The sequence below is a fragment of the Haliotis rubra genome, unplaced genomic scaffold, assembly GCF_003918875.1.
Source record: "Haliotis rubra isolate DU_JTF1 unplaced genomic scaffold, ASM391887v1 Scf747, whole genome shotgun sequence".
Lineage (NCBI taxonomy): Eukaryota > Metazoa > Mollusca > Gastropoda > Lepetellida > Haliotidae > Haliotis > Haliotis rubra.
The window spans coordinates 1-12,315 of NW_025767465.1; the positions used below are offsets into that span (position 1 = coordinate 1).

The window sequence follows — 12,315 nt, forward strand, 5'->3', positions numbered from 1 at the left end:
TACGAGTTCTTACTTTTAAGAAGTGAAATAGTAATTACTTGCGGTTTTAAAATGTAAACTATGTCATGAAGCTGACTGGTTAATCATCTCATTTGCATTACTCACTTTGTTCTTGTTTAAAAGTCATTTGATGTGTTAGGCGCAAATTGACGTTAAAGTTCAAGTCGCCCAAAAGCCCAAATACCATACCATACCATTCCATACCATACCGTCAAAGGTATGAGATTTAAGTTCCCACATCTAATTTTTATATGTCTAATATCTGATACCCAATTTAACAGGAAGTTGTACACATCTTTTCAAGAGTATTAAGTAGGTGTTTCGGAAGATTCAGACAATATATGGAAGGTTTTATCATTTGAATATTTCATTATGTTGTTATTGATGTCAAACATGAGTTTAAAAATGCATCACGAAATATATAGCTACACTTCCACGATTATTCAGTTTTTGATGTCTGTCAATTAAATTTTCCACGCAACATATATATGTGCATGTTTTAGATAACGATGGCATAAGGAAATAACTAATCTTCTAATTATCGTAAAGAGTGTATACTATTAAGGCTGTTGTAGTTGCTGAAGACTATATTATTCTAATATTTGCAAGTCTTTTATAATTAGTGAATAGATCAACTAAAGTGTGGAAACTTACATTAATGATTAATAACCAAGGAATTATTTGATTTCGTATTGCTCAGTTGTAATAGCAACAAACGTCTTAAGCATACTGGATATGCCAGCGTTTCAACTGACCATTGAAGATCCGAAGGATCTTTAGCAATCTGTATTTGTTAGCGGTGACGAGCGGGATCGGGTGGTCAAGGTTCGCTAACTTGGTCGATGCATGTTACCGTATCACAGTTGGGCAGATAGATGCTCATGATGACAGTCACCGGTACATGGTTTACGCCGCTCTTAGCAATATTCCAGCAATATAAATATCACGGTGGGGACACCAGAATGGGCTTCCCACATTGTACCCATGTGGGGAATCGAACCCAGATCTTCGGTGTGACAAGAGAACGCCTTTAACTGTAACAGCTGGGCAACCGCACCGCCCCTGTTGATAATGAGCACAGTGTGTAATGTGCCAAGTCTCATTCACAAGCAGGTAACACGGTGACGCTGTATGAGATAGGCATTGAGTGAGTGATTGAGTTTGGTTTTACGCCGCTTTTAACAATATTCCAGCAATATCATGGCGGGACACCAGAAATGGGCTACATACATTGTACCCATGCACTTAATCGAACCCGGGCAGTTCGGCGTGACGAGCTACCGCATTAACCACTTGGCTACCCCACCGCCCATTTTGTGTTATGAAAATACTGATGTGTATTCAAACATGTGTTTCCTAGTGGATACGTTTTGAATATACATTCAACCTATTTAGCAGTAGTAGTATATACAGTGGGGTACGGGGACCTGAAGGTGCCCCAAGAGCTCAAATTAAAAATCTGAGCCCTTGAGATGGACCTAATCCGTACTGCTATTGCATAATACCACTGTTTGATGTGCATGTCAGAAAGGAGATACATGACAATTATTCAGCAGTGGATGATCTCTAAGGACTGTGTCGTCAACTCCTCTGACGTAATGCTTTCGGTGGTCCGCTCTTTCAAGTATTACAAGTTCGGTTCACCATCTTTGACGTCAACCAGGTCTTCACGTTGTACGTTTTCATGGACTATCTCGGATCGGTGGCTCGTTTTCGCTGTCTCCCTCGTAATCTCCCGGCTGGTACAAGTACCCAACGCTGACACGGTCTGGTAACGTTTTTCCGCTTTATCGTGATGTCGCCGCCGCTGGTGACGAATCAACGGATCTGATGACTTCTCGTTGTTGATGGCATCCACCACTAGCGGCAAGCGCAACAACCCATTCCATGTTTCTGTTTCCGGGATCCACCAAATCCCGCGAGTACTGGTGTGAGAACAGACGTTCGCTAGTGTGCGATTGAATCTCTCGACTATTGCTTACGCGGTGAGCTCCTGCCACACCTCGTCTCACTCATACTTTGTGCTTGCCCAGCAGCTGCGACACAGCTCCATGAACTCGAGTCCGGGATCGACTTGCAATACAGTAGGCCATGTCAGCGACTGCGTTTATAGATGCGCTTTCTCAAAGGCTTTCGGCGACTTCGTTCGAATCTTTTCGTCGTCAACAGTTCGGCTTCCTTTAGTAGCGACTGGTGACGTCAACGACGGTCAGGGCGTATTTTAGGTTTTGCGCCTCACCCTGTCATGCGAGGGAGAAACAGGAGGTCGGCTTGGTGAACGTGATTCAGAGTCGAAATGTCAAATTTTCTTCTAGGGGATGTACCGCAGCGCTTGGCAGGGTAGACTTGCCAGATGGCTTGTTTTTAGCCAGACTTTGGCTTTCTTCCAAGAATCGAGCAGCTTTGGCAAGTTTCAGGATGGCATCCGCCTTTCCAGTATCCGCTGGCTGTAGTATATTTTCCATTGTGTATGTATTACCTGGGCGCTGTTATTTATTCATTGCACGCGCGTGTGTCCGTACGTGTAGGTGGTGATTCCATTGTCGGAGATCCATCGTTTCGTGTCCATGGGGAGACAGCGACGTCATGTTGATCGTCACTCCATATATCCCAGCGTCTATAGCTTCTCAACATGTTCATCTGCTGTTTGAACGTATTGTTTTTGAACAGGCCTTCCTTGAATCTGGCGTGCTTGATTTGTTTTTTCACCACATGTTTTTTCAAGCCTTTAGCCTTCTTGATTTTACTGTCGTCGGCATTCTTGATGGAATACATCTTGGGTCTCAAGCCGACGGCTTACCACGATCGGCAGTCCCCAGCACTCATCCTTTATCTTGCCGAGCACATTTTTGTTAACTTGGCTGTGCATGGGGTGATCTTTGGGGTAGTCGCTGGTGTCGCACAGGTGCATGTGTTTCTTCATGTCTTTGTGTACACGTCCTCGGTGTGGATTTCCATGAGCAGGAATCCAAGTCTGTGTACAGCACTTCGCACTTATTGTCGCCGCACTGTTTCTTCGGCTCGTTGTAGTAGAAATCGTACATCAGGTGTTTGGACAGGTCAAGGACGCCTCGGTTGAACATGATCTGCAATACGCAAGGACTGAACTCGGTGATGCTGGCACTGCAACCGATCAGAGAGAACCCTTGCCCGGTTTTGAATTTCCTGTTAGGGAACTTCGGGGTCTAGACTGAAGCCTTGAAAAACGTGCGCGGAGAACTCGTGAACAACATGGGTAAAACTGAACGAAATCGATGAGCACATCGCCGCGAGAAAACCAAACTCGAACAAGCGGAAGACGAGACCATCAGACGTCGCATCGAGAAAAGGTTGAGCGACCTGAAAACGAGAGATTTGACCTGATTGGAGCCGCTTCCTCCAACCGCCGAAGCCCTCTGATTGCAAATCAGCCGCGATAGCGCCGAAACCATCGATCGAGTCTTGAACGAGGACATGACGTTGGCTGACAGGCTCGAATTCTGTTCCTGAACAAGGGATCACCATCGCCAGCGCTTCGCAGCTTTGGGCTTCATCGTCGATCGACCTGGTCGATCGCTGATGGCGGCGGAGGCATACCACCACCACCCAAAGAAGGTGGCGACGCCAGAGACTGGATAAAAAGACAAAAACAGTTGAAATTGCTCAGCGAAGCCCTGGCGAAACTGTCGGCAAAGCCGCCGAAGCGCTGCCTGGTATCTTAGACAGCATCCTGTCCTGGTTGCTGGGCTTTGTAGAAAACTGTCACGTGGCTCGATCAAAACCTGTGGGCGTCAGTCGTTGCCGTGGAGGGTCTGGTCTACGTCGCTAAGGAATTTTTAAACAAATGAGACACAGTCCCGACCGCTGATCCCACCGACCACCAGAGCCGTTTTTGGCGGTCGACGTGTGGCTGATTGTTTGCCTGCACGTGCGGAGGCAGCTGCTGCTGTCGTGGTGGTGGTTCTACTTCCGGTGCCGGTGCCACGATTCCCGTTTCGACTTCGTTATTGACTTCCGGTTCAAACCCAACTCTTTGATCAGCAGTCGCGATGATGATTTCGTTGTTGTAACCCACCACTCCGGTTCATCCCTCGGTACAGTTCCACACCGAACACGAAGTCGACTTTCGACTGGGCGTATTCCAGCGCCTTTTCATAGAGTACCATGGCACTCGGCAGATTGACCACTCTGGGGATTGCATCCTCGAAGTTGACCACGAACTGTTTCTGCGCGTTGTAAGCCGTCCCTTCACAACCCACGATGCCAGAACGCATTTGGCGACCGCACGCCCAGCAGCGGACCACACGTAGGTTCGAATTGAATCGTTCAATCTGACGACACCGGGCACGAGTAAACCCTTCACGAAGCGTCCAGCATGAACATTTTCCAATTGTCTGTGGGTCCCTGCTCAAACCTCCAAATGCGTAATCCTTGCTGTCGCCGAAAAGCCATGTAGTCGTCGTTCCACTCGTTCGTCTTGAGGTAAGGATACGACTTGTAACCCCAATCTTTCACCAGCACTTTGCTGGCTGCCAAGACATGTTGTGAACGATGGGAATGCCCAAACCGTGGTTTGGACCCGCAAATGCCAATCGACCGCCTTCGATCTAGTTCGAATTCACCGCAAACGCGTTTCGTACGCACGTCGATCATCATAATGGATTGTTTACGACATTCCATGCCACGTCCTGAGGAATTGGGGCGCTGATTTCTTTCAGGATACGTCTGATCTGGTAGTACTGCGTGAAAATAGAACACGGACCAACTCAGTGGATCGCGCCGAGTGTCGCGTTCAAGGTCACGCCACCCGGTGGTCGCACACCACATGGCTTAAATTGAATTGATTCTGCCAAAACCGCATCGGGTTGTGGAACCAAGCGTGTACCATTTTCACGTTCATGACCAAAAATCCGTAATTTTGAAACACATCGATGAATCGAGTTCGAAGGTGGGAACCATCTTTTGCTTCCACCACGATCTTCGGTTGCGTGAGATCGGTAGCACTTATATCATCGCTTTTAGGATAAAATATTCCCGGTTTGTACATATTGAATTGTTTTTTATATAGTATACATGTTTACTTTTGCAATATGTACGCAACGCTTCCGGGAATCACAAGCGGTGAGTGCGTTCAACTGCAGCACTCCATCGATAACACGTCGGGTCACCTCGAAGTCGCGCTTTGCGACATCACCTACTATCCGCAACATCGGCGGAAACAACTACAGGCTGAGTCAAGGTTATTCAGGATGGACACACCATTACATTCGAGGCCATTTTTTTATCTGAACATTTCCATTTTATTAGCTTAAAGTATATTCACCAACGATTGACTGAGGACCAATTAAACAGTATTTTGTAAGAGAGTATATACACATACAGAAAATGTGACTGTACCCGGTCGTGGATGAAGTGGCTTAAAACACTGAAAACCGTGAAGACGGTTCCGCTTTGCAGCAGATATGCGACAACAAATGACAATTACGTGGACGGCGTCGACATCGCGCCCTGGTGGCAACAGGCATGGGATTAGGCGAGCGGAGTCGGGTTGCTATCCACAATAGTGGCCACTACCGTGGTGCTGGGCATCGAAATAACGGCAGGAGTGGTAGGGTTAGCGGGATTGGCGCTTAAGCACGTGATCTCGCAGACTGCAAACGAAAGCGCTGAAACACGCACGAAATTAGAGTTCTAGCAGAATCAATCGAAGCTCAACACGATAGAAGATCACATTTCCACCGCTCTCACCGACAGTAAAATATCTGAGGAAGAGTTTAGGTTGGTGCTCTCGGAACTCGCCAAATACCACAGAATGAAACAAGAGATTCGAACCAAGTCTCGTAAAATCTCCAAATTCAGCAAAGACGAGCAAAAAAGGTTAGTGGAACAAGGGAGGCAACAGGCCCGAGAAACCTTCCTCATGAAAACCAAACAAATTATTATCGGAGAAGATTCACGATAAACTGTTTCGCGGACATCAACATAATGAAGCCAGCCAGCCAGCTCCATCACCTTCACACCATGAGGACCACTGATAGTGTTGAGCGAGTGAGAGCTGTACACATAGCTTGCTCAAAAAGTCAGTATCTCCTTTCTGACATGCACATCAAACAGTGGTATTATGCAATAGCGGTACGGATTAGGTCCATCTTAAGGGCTCAGATTTTTAATTTGAGCTCTTAGGGGGGCACCTGGTCCCGTGCCCCCACTGTATATACTACTGCAGTTATTCGTGTCTTCAATTTGAGTTCGTTCTCAAGATGGGGTTGGACTATGTAACAAAGAAAGGTATGCATATAATCATGAGTATCCTTGGTAACGGACGTCACGATAGATGTCAGCTGTCATTACCTGATACAGTCTTGTACAGTACAACTAACTGTTTAGCACCCGTTTCTTGGTTTGCAGTTACTTCAATCGGCTAACAGCACTGCTGGAAACATCATGTATAAGGGTTTCGACGGAAAATGTGTCAGCTCGACTCACACGACAACTTTCGTTAACTAAACCGTTGTCCACAGTCCCACAATGCACCGTAGAATGTCGCATGACTACTCGGCTTCAGTTAGAGTGAATGAGTTAATACAACAGCGCGTCAGTAAGACTTGAACAAAGATTGTTAATTTAGATCACTAACATAAATGTTTTTTGTTTTGTTCCTTAGATCAATCGTCGGTAACTATAGAAGTCGGCATCTGAGAAGAGAAATACAGTCCTCATATTATGTAATAAAGTAATTTCCCCCTGAACTATTAAAATGTCAAAGCACTCGACCGCAAGCGTCATCGTATTTAAATTATAGTACTTATAAAAAAGATATATAGTGCTGAACTCCCCAAGCGCATACAACATAATGGACATAATTACCCAGGATAAGCCAAGGTGTTGGAAGGTTAATAGTCATATGACTTATCCAACCGGGTACCCATTTCCTGGTAGCGTTGAACAGAGACAATTTTGAACAAACTCACTTGCCTATGGTGAGACAACGTTTCACGTGTGCTTCGTCGTGGGCAGGACAGAACTCCAAGAAACTCTCAGGAGTCAAGCAGACAAACACGACCGCCCATCAAAGGACTCAATTTCAACTGATTCATGGCCTGGGCTCTACGCACCCACGACCACACCACCACTTAACTATAATAGATCAGGTCCAAACTGTACTTTATTAAACTATACATGGGGGTAGAGCAAACTGTACATCTTAAATAGATTGTTGCTCATTTCGGGATATGTCTATTTTGACAATGCTCTTCAGATGAACATTCACTGCGTTGAGAGTAATACAACTACCAGGGACACTGAAAAACTGGTAAAAACGTGCATGGTAGTTATGAGGTGAGGTGAAATGAGGTTTGACGTAGAGTTCGCTTAAACTGCAACTTGTATGTATGGCTACAACAGTGGCCCACTAAGATACCATGCCACAGTTAAACATGGACAACCCGCTCTGACACAATGTACTGCCTTCGTGCTGTTTTATGTTTCTATTTCCAATTTCAGATGCGTTTTCTGCTGTTGGTTGTTGTTGTGGCGCTGACTGTGACGGACGTGTCAGGCGGCAGGTGGTGGAGAAGACTTAAGAAAGAGTGACGCAAGATATGGAAGAAAGAAAAGGGAAATATAATAAACAACGGTATACCTTCCATGCTGAAGGTCCCTATGGATTAGTAATAACGCTAGTATTACCAGGAAGGGAGATTGTGGTACTGTGAGAGGGTTGTCAAGTGATGTTGCATCAAGGTTGATCACTCGGTGGTGCAGTGAGTGTATGGAGGAAAGAATGCTCGGGTTCGATTCTCCATGTGGGTACAATGTGTGAAGCCCATCTGTGGTGTCCCCCGCCGTGATATTGCAGGAATATTGCTAAAAGCGGCTTAAAAGTAAACTCACTCGCTCCCAGCACAGTCGTTAGCTGAAAATATTCTGAACCTTACTACGTTTGCTTGCTTGTATAACACCACACTCAGCAATATTCTTTAAGATGACATGTGTCAACCAAGTCAGTGAGCCTGACCATCCAATCCCGTTAGTCGCTTCTAACGACAAGCGATAGACCAATCATATGCCGGATCTTCGCGGGTTCCACGCGTCATGTGCCACGTGCAATACTTCCAATGGTTATAGGCTGCTTTATATGAAAAATCAGCGGAATTCATAATTGTTTTTAAGCCATCGCTCTAATCATTCCCTTGCACAAGAGCAATCTTTGTAAATCAATACTTTGTATCATCAACCACGCAAAACAAGTGACCTTATTTTGATTCATTCTCCAATCGCACATCAAATGATAACTTAATGTTTCCATATACACCAGGCATAAAGTTAATCCACGCTGGACGAAGTATTGATGACCTTGATCAGAACGGCGATGGTGTCCTGACTAGATCCGAACTACAGCGGCATATGAATGAACGGGAAGTTGATGCCTTGCTGGACATTCTAGATGAAAACGGTAGGTTTATTTTTGCGAAATATAGTATTCCCAGAAATTACTGAAAAGGTTCTCTTATATCTAATACATGTATCTAAACTATAGAGGTTTTACTTTAATCAATATGTTGAGATGTGATTCTCTTACAGTCTAAGTGTCTTTTCAGTACGAGAAAAAGCGTTTGCTCGTCACGCCGAAGACCCGGTGTAACAGGCCAGAGTATACCCCTGCCCCAGACTATACCCGGGGTTAAACTGGGCTAGCCCAGACTATACCCCAGGTATAATCTGGGCTAGCCTAGTTTATACCCCGGGTATATTCTAAACTAGGCCATAGTATACCCTCTAGCCCAGATTATACCCCCTACTGAAAACATTAGTGATTAAGGATACTACTATAATTTTATTGTACTTCTCACACAATTAAGCACTGGTTACAACATTGAAATGGTCCGATACACATTTTCCAGATACAAACCATAATCAGTGTGAGTTTTCAAGCTGAAGCTGGCAGGGTACATCAGCCATTGCATTGACTGACCAACTGCACTGTAAATATAAATGTCACATTTTAACAGACTGGCTGTTGACATAACTTCCATTTTTTGTCCACCTCATTTCTTAATGAGTGTACTACCCCGCCGCCGAAATACCTTAGTTGTGCGTGCGACACTAAATAAAGCAGATAACTAACTACTAATCTTGATGATACATGTTAGGGTTACGCAAAGTCGAAAATATCACATCGCAGAGAGGCACTAAACAAATGCTTCATAAAGTTTTGTATTATGCAGTTATGTAAATGAAATGCACCTACAAATTCCTTTAAATTACACCAAGACCATTGCCCTGAGTCACACACTCATATTGAGTGAATTGTCAACATAATTTTTTAGGGGTATGGTCTGGGCTGGAGGGGTATACTTTGGCCTGGTCCAGAATATACCCCCGGGGTATAAACTGGGCTAGCCTATAGTTTACCCCGGGGTATAATCTGGTGGGGGGTTATTCTGGGCTGCTACACCGGGCTCGATTCCCCACATGTATAGAATTTGCGAAGCCCATTTCTGGTATTCCCAGCCGTAATATTGCTAAAAGCGGCGTACAATTGAACTCACTCACTCACTCTTTTGAGTACTTTGTGAAACCTCCTTGGCCTAGGTACACTACCGATCAAAGTTTGTAGGAAATCGTGTGACAGAGTATCCCAATATTCGACCACTTTTTTCTCGATATTTCAAAGACCCTTTGGGTTTATTCTGTCCTTCATTAGCCCCCACACATTCCCAATAGGGTTACGATCTGGGCTGTAGCTGGGCCAGTCTAAAACTTGAACATTTTAGTCCGACAACCACTGTTTTGTGTAGCCTGCAGTGTGTTATGGGCTGTTATCATGCTGGAAAATCCAAGTATCTTCCTACAGTATTCGGGCCGTTGGAAGGAGGTGATCATTTAAGATGTCAACATATCGTTCCTTCATCAAATTTCCAGTGAAAATACACAACGGCGTCATTCCACGTGATGATATCTCACCCCACATGTGAAATTTCGGGCTATGATTTGGGCGTTGGTATATAGGTTTCACGGTATCTTTTGTCCAAATTTTCACACAGTTCGGAAAAATAAAACAGACTGAACTTTCATCTGAGAAGAAAACATTATCCCAATATTGATTTTCGGGAGCCCTACACCAGTTTAAATGTCTTTCTTTTTGTGCAGCTTTTATCAATGGTGAGGGAATTGCGCGCTTTTTCACTCAGTTCTGTTTGTAATTCGTTTCATTACATACCTGAAGACTTCCTCTATTAATCATCTCATTTCTTGTATTCCCAACACTTTTCAATTCCCCTACTCACAATCTGACCAAGTCGTCGGCGATACGTAGTACTGAACATCCTTGGCCTCCCTGTCCCTGTCGTTGTGACTGAATATTCTTCAAAGTTCTGTATACCGTAGACACAGGACTGTCATGTCTACCAGCTAACCCTTTTGCATTTATCACACTCCTTTCAAAATCATTTAAACCAGCTTTTTCTCTTCTGCTGTCAAATCTGCCATACCAACAAAGAAAGCCGCCGGCTACACTAGGGGAGATAAATCTTGTGTAGTAAGGTTCATTCTTAAGCCTACAAGAGTTGCCTCCCATGTTGAGTTCCTTACTGCATAATGTAACACTTATTTTTAAATTCTATTATCAGTATCAGGAAACAAAGATTTTCCCACTACTTTCTGGGAAAACTGTAACTATAGTGTACCTATTTTTTAAGCTCCTGGAAGCTCCTCTCTCTTGACATGTTAGGGCATTGTTAAACCATCACATGTATTACAGTTTTCCCAGAATTATTGAGAAAATCTTTGTTTCCTAATACTGATAATAGCATTTTAAAATAGGTGTTGCATTATATAGTTAGGTACTATCACGGCGGCTGACATCACAAATGGGCTTCACACATTGTATCCACGAGGGGAATCGAACCCATCTCGTTGGCGCGACAAGCGAACGCTTTAACTGCTAGGCTACTCGACCGCCCCTAAACGGAAAAATCGCTGTGAAAATCATATGCATAGATCACTGAAAATTAGCGATGACACCAGGTGTTCGCAAAAGGATTAATGGGTTCTTGGGCCCATCAGCTGCCAGCTTTCTAAAACAATTCGGCAACACTTTTACATTAAGTCTATTGTGTTTGTGCATGAACAAATGAAAACCAAGACAGAACCAAGATGAGTTCGAAACAAATTACTGGGTGTGTAAAAAAACCACGCCATTATCTCGTCTTTATTCTTTGCTTTCGGAACTGATCCGTTTAGTTCGTTTTCTGGATACAGAAATTAGATATGATGGTTTGAGTGCTGTGACACCTACTAAGTCCTTATGAATATCAAACAGATCAGCTGATCACAAAGCTCACCTACCTCCACGATGACATGTGTCTGACCACGCGAGCCTGACCACCCGATCCCATCTTACGACAAGCATGAGTTGCTGAAGATCAATTCTAATCCGGATCTTCAAGGTCGTAGTGTGAAACAATTTATGGTGTCCCCCGTCGTGATATAGTGGCGTAAAACCATACTCACTCATCCCATTATGCAATAAACGCTTTCAAAACTATTGTGTTGTTTATGCCGTTGAGAGTTTAAGGCTTCAGTATATCCGTGTACTTGTATCATCAATGTCACAAGTTCTGCTTGTATATATATTTACTGTGTGTAACAATTGCCCAGGTGAGGAACACGTGACGCGTGACGTTCTGGAAAGGTACGCACAAGAAGCACTCATCAATACAAGCCAATGATATCAACGAAGGTATATGGTTATGCGTATATTCTCCATGACGTAACAGTGTTTACAGAATTTACTGAATTGCTGAAAACATTAAGTTTTTGGTTTTGCAAAATCTTTATTTATACTATTTTTTATTTCACAAGTTTTAACCTTAACAGATATCAATATATATGTTCAATGTTGACATAGTTTTGCTGCTGGTAACATGCATATTTGCTCAATTTGTGTTTTCTCTTGTAGGTACCGAAGTGACTGGACATAGATCAAATGTAATCAGCTGGTTGATTTTGAATAAAGTGACGTCACTTTCATTGATATCGATGCAGCTTATCATTTGTGTAAATAATTGTGTATGTAAACAAGTAATTGATTCGGTGGGTTTGGGACTACATACAACAGTTACTTTATTATGGAAATTGTGTGGATGATGGGCGCCCTTAGGGTAGTAAGTTACCCCTATGCCATACTGGCTGAATGACTGACTGAGTATGGTTTTACTCCGTTTTGAGCAATATTTCAGCAATATCACGACGGGGGACACCAGAAATGGGCTTCACAAATTGTACCCTGTGGAGAATCGAACCCGGGTCTTCGGCGTGAGGAGCGAACGCTTT

General features: G+C 44.0%; 1 long non-coding RNA gene across 1 annotated transcript; it reads left to right on the forward strand.

Annotated features, from left to right (window-relative positions):
* The first annotated feature begins 7,451 nt into the window (after nucleotides 1-7,451).
* On the forward strand, nucleotides 7,452-12,012 carry LOC124260015. Its single transcript, XR_006893980.1, has 4 exons — nucleotides 7,452-7,615; nucleotides 8,297-8,434; nucleotides 11,641-11,722; nucleotides 11,942-12,012. It is a non-coding gene; the product is annotated as an uncharacterized LOC124260015 (long non-coding RNA).
* Nucleotides 12,013-12,315: the final 303 nt, after the last annotated feature.